Source organism: Haemaphysalis longicornis, unplaced genomic scaffold (genome assembly GCF_048455015.1).
Source record: "Haemaphysalis longicornis isolate Haplotype H1 unplaced genomic scaffold, Haemaphysalis longicornis Haplotype H1 scaffold_13, whole genome shotgun sequence".
NCBI lineage: Eukaryota > Metazoa > Arthropoda > Arachnida > Ixodida > Ixodidae > Haemaphysalis > Haemaphysalis longicornis.
Genome location: NW_027526233.1, coordinates 101,461,626 through 101,479,352, shown reverse-complemented (window position 1 = coordinate 101,479,352; position 17,727 = coordinate 101,461,626). Strand labels below are relative to the sequence as shown.

General features: G+C 46.5%; 1 long non-coding RNA gene across 1 annotated transcript in view; it reads right to left on the bottom strand.

Moving 5' to 3' along the window:
* LOC144164162 (uncharacterized) overlaps nt 1–17,727 on the bottom strand; it is a 127,139-nt gene that overhangs the window by 72,571 nt on the left and 36,841 nt on the right. Inside the window, exon 2 of the long non-coding RNA XR_013321088.1 lies at nt 9,339–9,517. This is a non-coding gene — a long non-coding RNA (uncharacterized LOC144164162). The remainder of the gene's footprint in view (nt 1–9,338; nt 9,518–17,727) is intronic.

Sequence of the window (17,727 nt, the reverse complement as noted above, 5' to 3'; positions counted from 1 at the left end):
GCCGGGTCGTGGAAAGTCGATTAGGGAAGACCGGCAGCAGGTTTTTGGTGGTTCACCCGAGCACAGAAGCGGGTTGCGTAACACATCGCAACATCCTACTTTTGAACATCGCATCGTCGGCGTTCACCGCGTTTTTATTATTCTGGAACTTTCACCGAAGGAATTTTCCCTGGTTGGTTGCCTGTCCTTGTGCATGTTCGGACTTACGTTTTCAGGTAGGGGGAGTTTTTATGAGAACTCCAGATCAGGGACATGATCATCATGGCGCCCAACTGGTGTTCCCCAGAGGTGTGCCTATATTCTGTAGGATCACGGGTTCTGCTTTTGTTTTTACTTTGCGCTAGAAAACTTGCCTCTCTGATTTCTTCAAAAGTATTGTGAATACCCAGTTTGATGGCCTTTGCAGTGATAGCCAAATTTGATTGGTTGAAGGCTGCCGCGTATGCAGTTCCGATTATTGTCCTTATTTTGCTTTCTTTATTGCGGATATGTTTGCGGTACGGCATGATGCACAACAACCGGGTCATGATTAGTGGCTGCATAAGCGTTGTCGCTTCTTGTTTTGTTCCAACTCTTCACCTGGATTGGCATTTTACAATGTGGGTCAAATGATTAAAAATTTTCTCGATTTCGGCGATTGTGAAATCCGCTGTGCTGCTTCACTGTAGGGCTATGCGGAGGATTTCTACGGGACCGTTCTTTAGGATGACACCCTGACGTTTTGAAGAGTGATTTTTTAACTTGGCTGCGTGGCGCCATTCATTGTTGGATAGACAGAGCTTGCTGCAGTGACGTCGTAAAAATTTCAATAGTAATTCATAAGTGCATCTCATTAGGCCAGTTTTATTAAGTGTAACTTAACGCTTCACTCATAAAGATCACAACCAAGGCATCAAATATTGCGCATAACGGATATAAAAACACTTGGCATGTACTATAAAAAGTAAGACGGTAGCTGAGGCTGGCAAGAGAAACCCATTTCTGGAGGTCAAAATTGGCGTCAACTCCACAAGGCGATCAGTAACGTAGATGCACATGCGAGCGAAAGGCGGATGTTGAGCTAAAGAACATCATACAATGTTTTTACCGTGGCCCTATTCTCGACTGCACAAATTCTCAGGGAACTGGGGAATTTGCCGGAAGTCTTTTCTGATTAGCTTTCAATTTTGGTCACGTGCTTCCGGTTGGAAAATCGGTAGTATGTGCTTTCGTCATTTTGATGTCATTTGTTTACTGTCAACATTTCTAAAGTTTGCCTTACTTCTCTCTACGTGAAGTGCACAATTCTTGGCCAACAAGGAGAAACTAGGCGAAATGCAGGGGACAAGACGACGTAGGGCTGTTTTTGCCATTCAACAACATTATGGCTTGCGGTCCACTCCCTCTCTGTGATTGGCTAAAAAAGATGTGACGTAACGGAAATTGTTGAATAGAATGTATACGTCACACATTGGCAGCTTTACGATGCGAAAAATTGACGTGGTAATACGTAACAACCTGCAAATGGCGGCTGTTTGGCCGCAAAATAGGACAAAAAATTTCCCAGAGCTTTCACCATGGGCTATCACCTTCCCGGCCGCCACCGCCGCCATGCTATCGTCTGCTGCTATGTTACAAGGTTATGGTGTGATGACATAAAAAGACGGCCGTGACCATCGCTTGTATGACACCAAGGAGCTGTAAGCGCTACGCCTGATAACCGCGGACCGTACCGATTTCGCCGATTCAAGCTCAACTTCAATCAGCGCTGTATTGAACAAAAAGTCAATTTGTTATTTTTCTCTTGAGATCGATCATGGGACCCAGCAGCTTACTAGGAGAAGTGTGGACAAATTCCATGCATTGTGTTCTCTTTGTCATGGAGAGGCTTGTACTGCCCTCTTATGTTGCGGTTGCGCCAAACAAAATATCTTTTTTTATTGCCAAAAATAAAAGCAAAAATACTGCACGTTATTTGTATGCTTCGTGATCGCTGACTTGGAAACAGTCGAAACTATTATTTCTTTCTGTAGAAAACATGCTTTAAACCGCGCATCATGCGAAACTGCGCCTGTTTGAATTTCACGGACATTTCGGGGCCCCGAAGGTCGGTAAATGTTTTCCCTATTTCGCGGCAGAAGCAGCCGTCATTTTCATGCTGTTACGTAATATCACGTCACTTTTACGCAGGCTGAAGTTGCAAATGTGTGACGTCTTCATTCACGCCAACTTTTTAAGTTACGTCACGCCCTCTTAGCCAATCACAGAGAGGGCGTGTATTACAATCAGTATTGTTGTAGGATAGCAAAGACAGGCCTATATAGTCATGTCCGGTGCACTTAGTCTAGTTTCTCATGGACGGCCAGGAATTATGCGCTTTCAGTACAGAGAATTAAGGCAAACTTTTGAACTGGTGCCCGTAAACTTCATAAAGCGTCAAAATGACGAAGGCACACACAACGGCTTCGTCAGAGAGAAGCACGTGACCAAAAGTGAAAGCCAGTCAGAAAAGACTTCCGGCAAATTCCCAGTTCACCGGGAATTTGTGCAGTCGAGAATAGGGCCCTTGGTGAGATAACGCAAGTGGCGGATACGGCTGGCAACTGTATATGGACAGCATGCGGCTACTGAATAGGCGCAGAGCAAACTTCCCTGCGCATGCCTGGCGCGCGCTCAAATCACTTGTGCTTTTTTTTGTTTCCGTCGTAGTATCATTGTCCTCCTTTCCACTACCCAATCGACTGTGCTTCGTATTCCAGTTCGAGGCCATAGAGCTTCTTACTATATCCGCTAGAGACGAATCTGGTGGTAGCGTCTATGCGGCTCATATCAAGGTCGTCTTTGTCGTCATGGGCCGCCATTTTACTTGCGCTCGCCTTAGTTCCGTCATTGGCTTGGATTGAAACGCTTTTGTGGCCGTTTATTCGAAAAGAGTGCCACAAAAACGCAAAGAATGGTGCGTTATTGTATAAGTGGAAACAAGAACAGGCTGTTTTAAAGCTAACGGAAAAGGAAATAAAGCTATTTTTGCTGGAACGGTTGTGCTTACTATTCTGTAGGCCAAGCTGGTAGTTTACAACAATGTTAATATTTCGGGGGCAAACACATTATAACATCTTATTTTATTAATGTTGCCATTACTTCATATAGTACGTTGTTTGAAGAGCTTGGAAATGTTTTTGAGCGTGCCTAAGAAAACGCCCCCTTCCTGGTGAACCAGTTCGCCGACCGTCAGCTACAATTTAACAAAACTTGTTACTGAACGAGTTGGATTAAAACGTCCTCTTTCTAATGAACCAATGCGTCGACTATGAGCTACCGTTTAACAAAAGTTGTTACGGAGCGAGTTGGTTCATACTTCAAGAAAAAGAAAACATGGCGTTAGGCAGTCGTGGACCAAGGCAAGATATTGCAGATACGGGCGCCCGTATCTCTCACCCATTGTCTTCGCAGAAGTACGTTTGGTTTCTTTTTTCGTCAGCTACAGCTTTCGCGGCGGCATATTCCCCCCCGCTCAGTCATACGTTCCTTCGACTCCGGCATGACCAACGTTTGGTACATTCACGCACTGCCTGCTCTTTCACCGATCACGCAGTTGCCACGGCTGACGGGTACCACATAACAGGAAGGATTTAGGCTACCTCGTAGCGCGTAGACGTGTAAATGCATAGTGAAGAAAGCAAATTCCAAAAACCGCTTAAGAATCCATTTGTCATGCCAAGCCCAAGCCAGAAGCAGTGGTCTTCCCATAACACCCCACGACGACATGGATTCCCAGTTGCAGTTTCCTCTCTAGTAGGCTTACTAAGAAACTCTATGTTCGAGGCATGCCCGTCTATTTAGACGCATCAGTAGTGCATTTAGGTTGGCAGAGATGACGCACTAATAAAGTTTAGTTGGAAAAGGCGCCTTGTTTGTGTCTGCGTGTTTCTCCTCGCCCCCGCCGTTTAGCGCCTCTAATTATTCAGTACTTCTGCGGGCGCTTGATGAGCACGGCTGACAGCAGACTGCTAGAAGCCACGGAAAAATCGAACAATTCGCCTGATAATGCTTTTGCGTTAATAGAACCCAGTTGGTTTCGCGTGGGATTTTAGATCGGGTGTCCAGAGCAGCAGCGAAAAACGTTCTTCAATGTGCAAGAAGATATTGACACAGAAAAATATCACTAATTAAGCCTGGTACGAAGTGAATGGAAAAGCAGGACAAGAACAAGTACTAACTGAATAGAAGATACAATGGCGAAGGCTAACAAGCAACTGCACACTACGGCTTATTACCGCACGCAAATGAACGTTTTCAACAAAAAAAAAAAAACGACAAAAGAAACGCAGGAACCGAAAACTAGGTGACAAACTAGACGCAATTACACCGCACAGTCTCTTTACACTCTTACACGATGTGCCCTTCTTCCTCGTTCAATTACAATATCTCGTTTTCTGTTAAAGCCTCCCATGCCATACTAACGCACCTCGAAGCAATCTCGAACGCTTCATAGATTTCCTGCGTGCTGGCATTCTCGTATTTCTTAATCATGGCTCAGGTTTACACAAGAGGTGAGCATCCGCATTATGCGCAATGGACCAGCAAGGTTGCTTTCCATGCGTGACTTGACTGTGTTTGCGTCTTCTCGCAACCTTTGATTCACGCACCTTCCCGTTTGCGCAATGTGCGAGTGACCCCATGAAAGCGGAAGATCATACACAACTGCGTTCTTGCATTCTCTAAAGCATGTGGCATGATTCTTTGTACGCGTTTTAACATCGAAACGTTGAAGCTTTCTTCTAGCTGTGCGTGCAGATCACTAACGGAAAATTGTCATCATGTGCGAAGTGCAGAGGTGGAAAATGCTGCAAAAAGAACGGGGAAGAGTGGTAAGGAGGCAAGGCGCCCAGGTGTTGCGAGTGCGCTTCTCAAGAAAGAAATGTGGTTAGACATGTTCTGGGAAGTGAACCGGGGATCTTTACACCATGGAAACGACAACCTAACTACTGATCCACCCCAAAGGCACGAGGGGTACGTGGTTAGCAGCGGTAGGGAACAATGACATGCGCAGCCACTTTAATGATAAAATGTTTCCTGATGTCGGAATCAATCCTGGGGCCCTCGCGTTATGAAACCAGCGTCTATCCGATTGCGCTGCCACCGCAATCGGGGAGAACATAATTTGATATGATTAATTGTGGGGTTTAAGGCACCGACGCTACACAGGCGATGAGGCGCGCCGCAGTGGAGTACTCTGGATTAATTTTGACGACCTTTGCATCTTTAACATGCGCGCAAATATCGAACACCCGGCATTTTCGCTTTACGCCTCCATCAGAAAAGCAGAACGTACTTTTTTTGAATTCCCAGCGAGGGTGTTGGTTGAGTTGGAGTGAACTTTGCCTTCGGGCTTTGACAGTTAGGATTTTGGACTTTATTAGAGTGGATTGTGGACTTCGATTTAAGTGAGTTTGCATGAAGAAAGCTTCCAATTTAAACCAGCATTCCCTTAAACAAGGGGCAGACCTAAAAAAAGTCAATTTAACGCTAGTGAAGACCACCAGCTCCGCTGTTTCCACAGTATTCGCATCTCAATTGCGAAGGTGGCCGAATTTTTTTGTCTTCTTCTCTGGACGGCTCAGCATTCACACTGGGACAGAAGCTTCTTGACGTATTTTTGCCGAGAAATCAACGAAGACGCCGGCCCTCTTGCCGCATCTTTTGAGCCTGTGGGGTACATTGTGCACGTAGGGTAAACCCAGTGCTCGTTTCTTACGCTGCTCATCAGATTTCGTGTCTTCCGTCCAATTTAGTCGGCTAAAAGCCTTTCGGCTATCACACTCACGAATTTTTTCAAGAAACCTGATGAAAAAAAATTGGCAGGGGCAGTACCTTGAGCCTTATCTCGGCGCGGTCGATAAGGCATTCACAACGTTCCTGAGGTTCGAAAAAAAATTGTTTGTTGAGCAATGTACATCGTAAAAAATTGGAAAAGGAGCCATGACAAATGTGCTAGTCATTAGTTTTCATGAAAAATATGGTGGCTTATGTCGTGATATGCCTTCTGTATATCCATACCAATACATTTCGGCCAAATACGGTTCGCAGGGAAGAACTATAAAGACGAATGTATAAACGTAGTCAAGACCACTTTCCGCTCCTAAGTGTGGGTGGTATTCGATTCGTGAGGGTTATACCAATGATGTTCACAGAGCCTGCATCGGGGGCGGCGCGTGATAAGCATACGCTCTACCATCTTCCAAAGTGTCGTTGTAAGGGATGTTGACAAATAAAGAAGCGCAGGCAGGGGGCGACAGCAGGAGAAGAGGAAGATGAGGGGGGGGGGGGGGGGCGCTCGCTGCCTCGCTAATCGACTCGATCACCACATCAGAAGCCAGACGCTGGTCTTCTTTCGTTACACATTTTCTGGTGCCGTGAAACCCGGGAAACGAGGCACGAGCAGACCCACGTTTGACGGCGCAGCGGCTCCGAGGCACGCGAGGCTTGAATACCTTCGCAGTGCTTTATCGTGGAAGCCTTGCCCTCGACCGCCGCCCCTTTCGGCTCATGCCCAAGCAGTCCTCGTCCCCTAGGTATTCCAAAACCCCAGCGTCTTGCTTTATCGTTCGGTGCCATGGACGTCCTTCGTTTTCGCCGAAATGCACTGCGAGCGACCGTCTCCGGGACCATTTGAGTCCTCGACGCCTTGCTGCGGAGCCAGGCAGCAACGGCCCTTGATAGACAAAATGTCCTCGACCTCATCTTGCATGACCCACCAGCTCGACGCCGAAATTCAAGCAAACCTGACGGATGACGAATTCGAAACGGACATTTTGAACGCGATCTACTACGATGAACGGATCTGTGCCCTGCGAACGCTCGTACGCCTTTCCGCGAGCCAAGACTTGTCCGCAAGCCCCGTCCCGCACCCTATGGCAGCCCTGTTTTCTACCTGCAACGCGACTTCGACCCTCTGCTCGCCTCCCGAGGAGGTGCGGCCGACGGTGTCCACGAAGGTCACGGGTGACATGCCGCCTGCTGGGGCAATGACTGTTGCACGGGTAGAGAAACACGACGACAAAGAGGGCGCTTCGCGTTACAACGATGCTATAGAAGACCCTGAGGGGCTCAGCCCGCGAGAGCGGCTCCTGCGACCGCCCTACCCTGGTGTTTCCGTGATGGCCGTTATGGAGAAATCTCAGGGACCTTGCCAAGACCTCGCTGTCGCTTACGAGACTATTGTTTCCGATACGTCTGACCGGCCTTGTTGCAGCGCTGGCGTCGCCGACACGGCTCTCACTTCAGAGACGTCACCACGCCCCTTCCGGAATCATGACATTGCTAATTTGACTACTGGTTTGGAGACAACCGACCGGCCCTGCAGCGAACTTGGCGTCATCGATGCAACCCCCGTTTTGGAGTCGTCCATGCGACACGGTGGCGACCCTCGCATTGACGACTTGACTACCGCTCTGGAGACGTCGGACCCGTTCTGCCATGGCCCTAGCGTAGACGATGCGGCTCTTGTTTTGTAGTTCTCCGAGCTTCCCTGTTGCGACCCTTACGTCGGCGACGCATCTCTCGTTTCGCAAGAAATTCAGCAACCCGGTTTCGAGACAAATATATTTTTATTGGGTCCAGCAACGAAAACGCGATTCATGCAGAAGATGGACTCGCTTCAGGGAATAACGAAGCGCATGCTCCTTCGAGGCTCCGTTAGCGAGCTTCGACACCGGAAGCGAGCTTCGGCCGCACTCGTGCCAGTCCGGTGGGGAGGCATCCTCGGGCGAAGCAGAACAAATGCTTGTATGGTGACGACCCCTTCTTCAGCAAGCGCAACTCGATTGTGTACGAGCCTTTGCACCGTGTTGAGTCCAGCGAGAGCGAAATCCTATGATTCGCAAAGAAACCTGACACGCCGATGGAACACACATATTTCTTCGTGGAAGAAGTATCAGACGTGAACGTGACGGCAATGCCATACCACTCTCCTGACGCTCTCCGCAAATTTGACCATCTGCATCAGCTGTTCCCATTCGATACTGGCGGCTGCCTTCTGGTCGAAAACCGTGAGCATGGTTTCTCTTGACGGGTGACCATAGGAACATTCGCGATATTCACTTTTAGATCCTAAGTCACTTCGATCCAGCAACCGAGCAAGCGCTCGTTGCCCGTGACGCTGGCTATAGACATGTACCGAGATCGACGGCATCGAGGCACCCAGCGAAATGCTCCACTGAATCCCCCAGTGAGCCTACAAGCATTGCTAGTGTGAAATTATGCGGCGCCGGAAGTCGAACAAGTGGTCGTAGTGAGGCCCGGACTTCTCCACTTCCAGTGCTGCTGCCAGCTAGCTCCCAACCAACTTGGCGGCGGCGGGAGTGTGTTGAGAAATAAAGAAGCGCAGGCAGGGGGCGACAGCAGGAGAAGAGGAAGAGGAGGGGGGCGCTCGCTGCCTCGCTAATCGACTCGATCACCACATCGGAAGGCAGACGCTGGTCTTCTTTCGTTACAAGGGATACAGGGCAAAGATTTCTAAGAAGTGTTAGCAGTTTTCCAGGTTTGAGAATAACCACCACTTCAGCCTTTGGACAGCATGATGGTATGTTTCCACACAGCTACCTTTGAATAATCACGTTTAGGACGAGAGGAAGGCATCATCTATGTTCTTGTAAACCTCATGTGTGATGTCGTCCGGGCGAGGCTGTATGTGAGACTTGTAATCATGAATGGCGACCAAGGGCTCCCAAGAAAGTGGAACTCTTTGTGCTAACTCGGCTCCCTGCCAAAAGGGAGAAGAAGAATTGGCATGGCGAGTGCAGCGCGACCGGTGAACGTGATGACCTTTCAGCAGAACTGGTTCATGCGGAGGAAAGGTCTGATTGTGAGGAAACTGCCACGGCAATCGCCGCCACTCTGCTTATGGGAGCATGGAATGATAAAAAAACGAAGGCAAAGAAAACAGACCTAGCATAACATAGCAGCAATGAAGTTTTAATAATTCGCTAGGCTTTTTTCTTCAATGAACGTGGAACACAATTCTCCGTGGAATTTTCAGTATCATTTTTTTTACTGCAGATGCTTCTCAAAATGGTCGGAACAATTCTACTTAACAGGGAAATTTTCATCGTTTTTTGATAACTAAATAATTTGCGGCTATTGGTAACTTTATGGTTTTAACAGCATTTTTTTATACCTCGTATGTGAGGGAATGTGTTGTCTCTCTTTAACTATTATTTTGCCCGTCCTTCTGAGCTATACATTTTGGGCTTCAGTACAATGAAATGTTATAAATTAACGCATGGAGCAGTACCATAATCAGTTCAATATGTTAGCGAGGTTTGTTTCTTTAAAAAAAGTACAGGTTGCCTTCTTACCGTTTCGGGGGATCGGAGGAGAAGTTCTTATAGAAAAACCATGTGTGCATTATATATTTGTAATAAGGGTTAATTTGTCGAAAGAGCCCGGTTTCCAGACATAATGAGCCGTTCGTTGTTCCATTAAAATTGTGCGTAGATTTTGACAAATACAAAACTGTGTCTTGTTTGGAAAAGAACTGAAATGGTATAAAAACAGCACGCAAGTTCTGTTAAATACGCTGCGTTCATAGCCGTGTTCTTGATATTTCTTACAAACCAATTTAAAGTAGTAGTTTATCAAAAATCAACCCGTCAAGCTAAGGTGTCTTTTAGAAAGAAAAGATCCAGCGGAGTATCTTTAGGAATCGTAACTATGAGGCTATGACCTGCGTTCAGGCCTTGCTCCTGCTTTATAGCCCCCAAAACAGTTTTGCTGGCGCTGCTGGCACGTTGTGCGAACCACGATTTGAGTCCTAGTCGCGCCAGTGGTGACGTTTCCTCTCATTACCAGAGAAATTGGTGGTCAGTCACCCGTTTTGTTTTCCACCAGTTTCACCAGTTCGTCGCCGTAATTCCTATTCAATACTTTTTTACTTTAATCGCAATCGGTATTACAATAGGTAAAACTGGTGATGAGACGGGCAGACAATCCGGACGGTAAGCGCACCGGGAAGGGGTAATGGTGGGAACGCTGCGCCGCGACAGCCAGTTTTGCAACCAGCTTGGAAATGAACTCAACGCCATTTCTGTGGATGGCACCGGTCGTTTTGTGCTCTACTGTTCCCTTATGTCTATGTATTGCAGGCGAAAGCTTTGACTGCATGTGCCATGTATTGATAGCACTGTAGAAATAATTTTAAGAAAAAGTTATATGAATCAGTGCGGAAGTCATGGGAGTAGTAACCTGCCGTCAGTCACTTGAGTGACTGCACAGTGACGGGGAGAAAGTTACAGTGGTTTTAGTGACTGCCCTGATAACACAATTAGATGCACAAGGTAACAGGGTAAGGCAAAATTTAAAAAAAGGAGGTGACTTTTTTGTTCCCAATTAAGGAAGTTCACCTCCTTATGCACATTTTCCATAATCACACTTATATCAGAAGGTTGTACTTCGGGCTCAAAAACAAGTGGTACGTAACCCCGTCCCATTGTTTATGTGCTCCATCGTGAACGTCATTTTTTCCATCAAGAAACTCCCAGCTCCCTGTAAAAACGCTTGTCTGAAAAAAGCTGTGTTAAGCCATCATTTGGAAACCACTGCTTAGGTGATTTTTCAGCCGAGGCAATTTAAAGACGCTGTGCAGGTTGTTTTTTTCACATTTCTACCTCGGAGCCGCGCCCCCCAAAATGTCATTATTGGGCCTCACACTCTCAGGATTGCAACATTGGATGCTGTTGTTTCCTTCGATGAAGGTAGCACCGCACGAGCCAGCATTTTGAAATAATTCGGATTGAATCCTGCTCGCAAGACCACCATCAAGTGGCTGAAAGAAGTTGACCACAAGCCAAAATACTTTGTAAACAAAGCTGCACGACAGCTCACAAAATAGGCAAGGCAGGACCGACGACAGGCTGAAAACTGCAAATACGACTTCGGCGGTGATTAAAAAGCTGGTGCTTAATAAATAAATGACTCGAGAGATGTTTGTGGCAAAAAATTATTGTTTTTCACCTCTGTTGCTACTTTAAACTCAGTTATCTCAAAGATGTTTTATATTACATAGCTACCATTATTTCCTATATCTTCTTCGGTAACCGGCTGATTCTTTTTTCCTGTCATATACATAAGTTTTCAATCTAATGTGCCAGAAGTGGAAATATGCACGTAACAATTTTTTTGTTACAGAATTTTCAAGAAGCAAATTAAGCCAAAATTTAGGTACTGGCGGAAAAATAAGTCAAAATTTTTAATTTTACCCTGATTTTAACCATTTTGATATGATGAAAAGAGCCCAATATTTTCAAGAAAATGATGCATGCATTCTGAAGATACCTTTAGTAGATTCAGAGAAGCATGTACCACAAAATTACCAAAAATGCATTGGAACAATAGGGCCCTGTGCCCATCCAAGTAACAGAAAATTAAAATGGACCCTCGTTATTTCGGCTTATCTGACCAAGATTTTTGAAAGAACTGATACAAATATTGCGTACGATTGAGTTTTTTGGACTATCTAAACATGAATATTGTGGTCCGTCTGCCTGTCTACCTGTCTGTCTATCTGTCTGTCTGTTTCTAAATGCAGGTGCCAATGCTTTTCAACGATTGGGTTACGTAGGCAAAATAATTATAAAGCTACTAAACATGCCAGCACACTTCATACTGTAAACACAGTTAAGCAAAAAAAGACGGCAGATGTTTGAGGGAAATAATAGAAACGAATACTACCGATATTCTTTTAAATAAGAATGAATGTTCGCGTAGCGTTTGCGGCTAAGCAAACAAAAAAGCACCAAAATCCCTGTTTAATCAGAAAACAAAACGGGCTGCTCTGGAGACTTGTGCTCGTGGCTCCCAACAGTAACATAGGTTCCAACAGGTGGCCCAGCAGTCGTGGGAACGTTTGAAATTGAATGAATGGAGCAGTTGCTTTAATTACGGGAGGTCTGTTAGAGGTGGGGAACAGCGAGAGAGCTGGGGGGGGGGGGGGAGGTGGAGATGAGAGGCAGTTATGTGTTAGACGACGCAGAAGACAATCGCCTTTCGACGACACCTGGACCGAAGCAAGCAGATCTTCGGACACTTTTTTGTAAGCGAGAATTTATAAAGGGACCTACCGCGGCATTGTATCCTTAAGGTGGCCTTCACGGGGTAAGAGTTATATTCGATAGGTTTTAGCTATATTAAAGGTTTGTGAGAGGGAATGAATCCCACTTGAAATTGTAATTGTTAAAAATTGTGTTCATAAGTCAATGTAATTCAGGTGGGGTTGCAGCTCTTAAAGGGACACTGAAGTTTGTGCAAACATTTTTGGATTACTTGCGAGAATTGAAGTCGGGAGTTATACACCATGTTTAGACCAGTCTGGGTGGGTTTCTGCAAATTTATTAGAATTTAAATCCTTTGTAAAGTGCTGTCCTCCTCTCTGCATCCTCACTGCCAATTTCCCACGAAGTTTCGTACAACGCCTACTTTTGAAAGGTTGTTTTGACTGCGCCTACTGCTCGGCTAGCACACCCTGCAACAGAGTCAGTCGTCCGGCTGCCGGCTGATCATATCTTTTCTTCGCTGCATTGAAACTAAGCCACGACAAAATTTTGGACCGGAAATGTGGCTTTAGGTTTTTTCGTAGACTGTATGAACTTAGTAAAGTCGATAAATTCAAAGTAGCTCCACACAAGGCCACATGCGACGTTTCGGTGTCTATACTTCACTTGAGCTGTAAGGTACATATCATGTGCTTGTGTGACTGGTACGCTAATAGAAAATCTAAGGACACTAAAGGCGGGAAGGAGGTCAGTGAAGGCAACATAGGTAGTAAGTCGTTTTCAGCATTGTAGACTTCCTCCAGCTTACGACCATCGACTCGAGGCAGCCGTGCCGAGATTTGCAAGCCGTCTCGGCAAGGATTGGCACACTCGTGGCCATGTCTTCAATTATCCATAACGGCTTCTAAAGAATTCGGTGGCCGCAGTGCCCTCTCCCAAGCAGGGTGTCTTGTCATGCTTAGCATTAGTGCTGGTGCTTTTTACAGGCTTGATAACGCTTGATGACAGCGCTGGAGTTTGTTTTTCCTAAACTACTGCGCAAGCCAAGGGACTCGGTTGTCGCCGCGAGGCACACCCTCACGAGGGCTTCTCGCTCTTTGGTGTTTTTGCTAGATTTTTTTGCTAAAGCCACTAAACGTGTCGAGGACACTCGGAGGTCGCCGCCAGCCACACACTCACCAGCGCTTGGCATTCTCTTGGTATTTTTTTCTGCAACAGCAAACTTACGGCCAGTCACTACAGCTGCGCTGGTAAAAAGTATTTGCATCCCATGCCAAGACATCGACCGAACTCTGTCATTCAAAACGTTGTGACTCTCTGTCATAAGGTCGATTATAAGATGACTGAGCAGGACAAGGCTGGGCATGTGCTAAAAGGAATACATGAAGGCGCCTTTCACTTGCTTATATGCAAGGACTATGCGATAGTCGATGCCATCGTGAAGGAATGCTGACGCTTCGAGCAAGTGAAGAGCCGACGCATCAAGCAGCAATTCCAATAGCTGCCCTCACCACTGCGACGTATTCGGGCGAAGCACCATCCCTTTAGTCATTTTCGCCCGCGACATCTCACCTCGACGCTCTTGAACATATCGTTGAAAGGATAGTAAGTCGAGAACTTCAAGCGACTGCTCCGGCTAAAACTATACCCCATCCCACCAAAAGTACTGTTCCAGTAATTTCGCTGATTCGAGCGGTCATTTGTGACAAAATTACACACATGAGCCTGCAGCCAGTACTCTCCGTGAGTCCACCTGACGTCAGGCGTACTTATACTCCTTCCGGACCTCTCAATGTGTACAGACCTACAGGTTACCAAACTCCAGCTGACTAGAAAAAGCCGGGTGACAGGCCCATTTGTTTCACGTGCACACGCATTGGGCACGTCGATCGCTACTGTAGGAACCCCTGTTGCTCAAGACGAACATTTTTGACAGAACCCTGCCACAAAGATGGATCTCTGACAATCTGCTACCCTTGCAGCCTTTATCCGGTACCTGCCGAAAAACAGCGAAAAGAAGCGCGTTTTGTGCCCCGTGACGTGTATAAACGTCAGGGCACACGGGTTCAGTTCGTCACCGAACGCGCGCGCGCATTTACCCGTGCATTGGTAACAGTGCAAATGGAAACCTTTCTTCGGGCAGGTTGAAATCCTAGGCAGAAGTGATAATACAGTGGCCAGGGAAACCTTAGAAGCTTTTTCTATTCAGAAACAAAAAGAAGACCAGCGCGTGAGCGATAAATCTGTGCTTCTGCTTGCCAAAGAATTCGATTTTTTTGACACTGCACTGTGAATGTAGCTCTTACAGTTCTTTCTGTACTTTTTTTTCCTTTTTGCGCATGCTCCCAGTGATTACAGGTGTATTTATACAAGCCGATGCTTCAAATAAAACCAGTTGAAAAAATGGACGCCATCCCGCCATGCGAAAGTTTATGTACAGCGCAGCTGTTGTAAACCCCTACACATGACGATGCGCGAGGGTATGAAATGTTCCTCGTTGTCTCGGCGGGCTTTTCCCTTGCACTAGGCTTCTCTAACGGGAAATGATGGATCCTGACGCATGCGCTCGGGGTCTTGGGCGACAACTGCTGGGTGCTGCCTAGCCTGAGTAATGCGCTAGCTCTCGAATGTTGCCAACCCCCCCGCCCCTTTCGAGAGCAGCTGCTAAGCTAATCTTAACAAACACATGGGAAGGGGGTTCTAATGTTCCAGGTGCCTTATCATGCACCGTCCAACATGCGGTTTCGATGCTCGTTTCGTGTTTTTTGTTTACACGAATAGTGATCTCCATGCTTCACACCTGAAAAGCCTGAAGCAAGCCTTACTCGGCGTTGTGGGAAAGCCATGCTTGGTCATGCCTATGTTTTTTCATTTAAGACGCGAAAATTTCGGTCCAGTCAGATGCTAACAGCTTCGCTGTAACGCAAATAGCAGCGCCCGTTCCGTCGCCCTTACCTTCTAGCTGTATCAGTCGCACTCTAATTTTACTACCACTGCTGGAACGCTAATTTGGCAGAATCTAGCATTTTTAAGTGTGCGCAACCTCTTGCGTAAGCAACGTCTCCCCTGGCTGCAACTAGATGGCGCTACTCGTCCATGCCAGCGGGGGTGCCGCTATGCGAGGTGGCGGCGCGGGCTGCGCACACGCGATTGGTCCCGCGGCAACATTCACGCGGCTTAAGAAGGACAATATTCCCTCTTCATGAAAGCTTTAATACTCATCACGGGTTTCACGAATAAACATTTTGCCTAGTGGTTTGCAGCAGCAAAGAACGCGGGAGATCGGGAACACACGAATCATTTGACCGAAACTGACGAAGCCACTTGGTACGTCGCAGCGCTGTATTCGGTTGCTTCTATACCACCACATATCACCGATGCGTCGCTGGCTTCCGGTTTATCGTAACGAAAACAGCGTCATGGAATCGCTGCAAGGGAAATTAGGAAGGAAAATGCGTTTTTTCAATAACTACTTATCAGCCAATAAGGCATCTTTCACCACCTACTCAACGCTGAAATGGCTGAAGGTCAGGCTCATTTGAATCAGCTTGGTGGTTGCCTTCAGTGACTCTTTAAAGCATACCGGCTTGTTGTGGGCTATCTCAGGATGCATACGAGAACAGCTGGTGTCTGTTTTTCTTGAAAGCATTTTACCTTATCAAAAACATTCGCTATTATGCTGTGTTCAAGTTAAATAAGCACGAACCGTAGATGAAGCCGCATGCTGCGTACGTTTATGCTAGTACTTAAATGTTGTAATAATCCATTACGCCGCGGTGCGCAATGGTGCAAGCGATTGGAAGCGGTGCTTGTGAACTTGACACAGTAACCGGTTTTGGCTGTCTTGAGCAAGAAGAGCGCGCACACACGTCATGTTAACTTAAATTCGCTCTTTGTGGGAGCATCTACGGATCCGGCGAACCGTCAACGCAATACGAATGCTTATCTGATACTTATAAATATAGAAAGACAGCTATTACCTGGCAACGACCACCGCTGTGCTCACACTCTTGACAGATCACAGATTGCAGGAGCCATACACTCTAAACGGGGGGACATGGCAATTTATCGAACGCCACTCCGTCGAACGCCGTTTCATCGATGGCATGGCTGTTTTACAGATGCCATTTCCACGAATACCGTTTCATTGAAGTGACGTCACCCTTTTTATAAAATGCTGTTCGGTAGCTGCGGTAGTGATTTCTATTGCTGCCAGAAAAGATGCATGAAGCTCGGAGGGCTTTATAATTTTAGGGCGCAATTTTCGAGTACAAAAAATTTTGCGACTGCCACTTCCCATAGCGTATATCGGCAACGTGGAATGCATTGAAGTGGCTCCGGGTGATGCTGCCTTTTTTGTTGTTACTGAAGTTTGTTATTTATTTTCTTTCGGTTTTCTGGACTTGTGTTTCTATAACGTATTTGATCGCACAAATAGCCAGAAAGTACAAATTTTTACGACACACTAAAAATCCATCAACCCACTTGCAGAAATCTAAAAGAAGTTCATTTCGAAAAGACATGAGAGGGAGAGAGAAACTCTTTATTGAAGAGGAAAACGCAGAGAGGTTTGCTGACATGAGTTCGCCGGCATGCTATTTCGCAGGGAAAGGAGGAGAGGGAAAATGTAGTAGTTGTAGTTAAGAGTAAGAGAAGAAAAAAAATAAAAAATGCAGTCCTGTTCGAGGGCATTGAGTTAGATGTTTCTAGAAATGACGCGAAGACAACGTCGTGGACACACCAATTTCGTGGAGAAATTCGAATGGCTCAGACAAGACTTTCCTTTGAGCAGAGGGAGAGGGCCATGGTCCAAGTAATAGTCTGAGTGTCACTGGTCCTGGGTCGAGACAATAATTTGTAAACAGCACCATGATTCGGAATAAGAAGAGCAGTGCAGTAATATATGTTCGACTGCTTCAGTTGAGCCTGAATCATCGCAGTATAGGCTTGATGCCTGGCCTACACGATGCAGGTAGGACTTTGTTAATGCTGCGTTGAGACGTAGGCTATGCAGTAACGCCTCCAGTTGGCGGGCAGACGTTCTGGCAGCCTCATTCTAATAGATGGATCTATGTCATGTAAAATACCGTGATGGTGCTTTGGCAGGCCCCATAAATGGTTACTTTCAGTCAAATCTAGTATCTTCGTAATTCTTGAGGCATAATTTTTCGTGAAGATCTTTCTGTTCCTCATTTGCAGTCCCCTGCGGGCACCTCATCGGCTTTCGCATTTGCCCATGATGCCACTGTGCTCCTGGAATCCACTGGAGGGTGCAAGATGATGTAAATACTTCACTTCGCGCTGGGCATATTCGTGAAAGCTGAAACAGCAAACACGTTGCAAGCTTTGAAGAGCTGCTCTTCAATCGCAGAAGACGGTCCATTATGTCGGCCGCTGGCGTAGAATGTATCGTAGGGCTTCTCTAATCGCCTATAGCTCTGCAGAAGCGGGTGAAGCCGGTCGCTCAAGCCGATACGACAATACTTTGTCAGCTGGTGGAATAAAAATTCCAGAGGAACTGCACTCAGGTATTGCCGAAACATCTGTATAAAAGTGAGTCGTTGCCCAATAAAGTCTGTTAATGTGGGTAAGCGTCATCTGGAGTAGGTCAATTGGAGGCATATGCTTTTTCCAAATATTTCCAGGTATGAATGATTTTATGCGCAGGGGCGTCAGTGTCCAGGGCGGGAAGTTGCGT